Raw genomic sequence first — 2,536 nt, 5'->3', positions numbered from 1 at the left:
CCTAGATTGAAACAAGAAGAAATTGAGACCCTAAATAGACCTATAATAATCCAGGAAATTGACTATATCATAAGAAAACTAGCTACAAAAAAGACCTTGGACCAGATGACTTTCCAGCAGAATTCTACAAGACATACAAGGAGGAAATGACACCAATCCTATTGAAAGTATTCCAGGCAACTGAGAAAGATGGAACTCTCCCCAAATCATTTTTATGAAGCTAACATCACATTGATATTCAAGCCAGGTAAAGACCCAACAAAGAAAGAGAACTGCAGGTAAATATCTTTGATGAATTTAGATGCTAGAATTCTTAACAAGATCCTAGCAAATTGGATTCAACAACACATCTCAAAAATCATCCATCAAGACCGAGTGGGCTTCATACCCAGGATACAAGGCTGGTTCAATATTTGTAAGACCATAATTGTAATTAAATACATCAACAGATATAAAAACAAAAACCACATGATTATATCATTAGATGCAGAAAAAGCTTTTGATAAAGTCCTGCACCCCTTGATAAAATCCCCCAAACATCTAGGCACAGGTGGAACTTACCTCAAAATAGTAAGAGCCATCTACAGGAAACCCACAGCCAGCATACTGCTAAATAGATAAAAATTGGAAACATTTCTCCTAAAAAATGGAACAAGACAAGGTTGCCCACTCTTACCCCTCCTCTTCAATATGGTTTTGAAAGTCCTAGCTAGAGCAATCAAAGACGAGAAGGTGATTAGGTGTATCCAAATAGGAAAAGAGGAAGTCAAATTATCTCTCTTTGCAGACGACATGATTGTTTACGTTGAAAACCCAAGAGAATCTATCAAAAACCTCCTTGCACTGAAAAGGGACTTTGGCAAAGTCTCAGGGTATAAGATAAATATGCAAAAGACAATGGCATTTCTATACACCAATAATAAACAAACAGAAACTCAAATAAAAGGCACAATTCCAGTCCCAATAGCCACAAAAATATGAAATACCTTGGCATCTTCCTAACCAGAGATGTGAAAGACCTTTACAATGAAAACTACAAAGCACTGCTCAAAGAAATCAAAGATGACATAAACAAGTGGAAAAATATTCCATGCTCTTGTATTGGAAGAGTCAACATTGTAAAGATGTGCATCCTACTGAAGGCAATCTATAGATTTAATGCAATACTCATCAAATTACCAGCAGCACTCTTCTCAGAGCTAGAAAAAACAATACAGGAATTCATATGGAAACATAAACAACCAAGAATAGCCAAAACCATCCTCAGCAAAAGAAACAAAGCAGGAGGTATCACGCTCCCAGCCTTTAAGTTTTTTTTTATCAAGCGACAATAATCAAAACAGCCTGGTATTTGTACAAGAATGGGAATATAGACCAATGGAATAGAATTGATATTCTAGAAGCAAAACCTCAATTTCTCAACCAACTCTTCTTCAACAAACCCTCCATCACCCACTACTGGGGAGAAGAGAACCTATTCAGTAAATGGTGCTGGGAAAACTGGCTGACCACATGCAGAAGATTGAAACAGGACTCCTACCTATCCCCATACACAAAAAATAACTCTAAGTGGATCAGAGACCTAAATGTAAAACCTCAAACTATAAGAACCTTTCAAAATCCAGGAGACACTCTTATGGAATTTGGAACTGGCACCCAATTCCTGATCAAAACCCGAAGTGCCCAGGCCAAAACAGATAAGAAATGGGATCTCATTAAACTGGCAAGCTTCTGCAAAGCCAAAGAAACCATCAAGAGAGCAGGGAGACAGCCCACAGACTGGGAAAAAATATTTGCCAACTGCATATCTGACAAAGGCCTAACATTAAGGATGTACAAGGAACTCAAACGTGCTAAAAAGAAAAAAACAAACAGCACCATTACAAAGTGGGCAAAAGATATGAATAGACACTTCTCAAAAGAGAAATATACATGAAAAAATGTTCAGCCTCACTAGTCATCAAAGAGATGCAAATTAACACTACACTGAAGCCCGGCTCGGTGGCTCAGCCTGTAATCCCACGCCTTTGGGAGGCTGAGGTGAGTGGATTGCCTGAGCCCGCGGGTTGGAGACCTGCCCTGGCAGCGAGACCTCATCTCTACAATAAATCAAAAAATCAGCAGGGCGAGGTAGTGCATGCCTGTAATTCCGGCTACTCGGAAGGCTGAGGTGGAAGGATCGCCGGAGCCCAGCAGGTCGCGGCTGTGGTGGCCGGGAGCGGCCACTGCACTCCAGTCTGGGCAACAGAGTGAGACTCCAACTGAAAAGAAAAAAAAAGAAAAAAAAAACTACACTGAGATACCACCTAACTCTAGTCTGAATCATCAATTACTCGTAAAACAATAGATCTGGAGAGGATGTGGTGAAAAGGAAACACTTCTACACTGTTGGTGGGAGTGTAAACTAGTACAGCCTCTGGAAACCAGTGTGGCAATTCTTAAAGTTCTAAAAATAAACCTTCCATATGACCCCACAATCCTCCTACTGGGAATATACCCAGAAGAACTCAAGTCACTCTATAAAAAAGACACCTGC

This window comes from Carlito syrichta, unplaced genomic scaffold (genome assembly GCF_000164805.1).
Source record: "Carlito syrichta isolate Samal-C Ts95f unplaced genomic scaffold, Tarsius_syrichta-2.0.1 Scaffold287107, whole genome shotgun sequence".
NCBI lineage: Eukaryota > Metazoa > Chordata > Mammalia > Primates > Tarsiidae > Carlito > Carlito syrichta.
The sequence above is the reverse complement of the archived record's forward strand: the minus strand, read 5'-3'. Positions refer to the sequence as shown.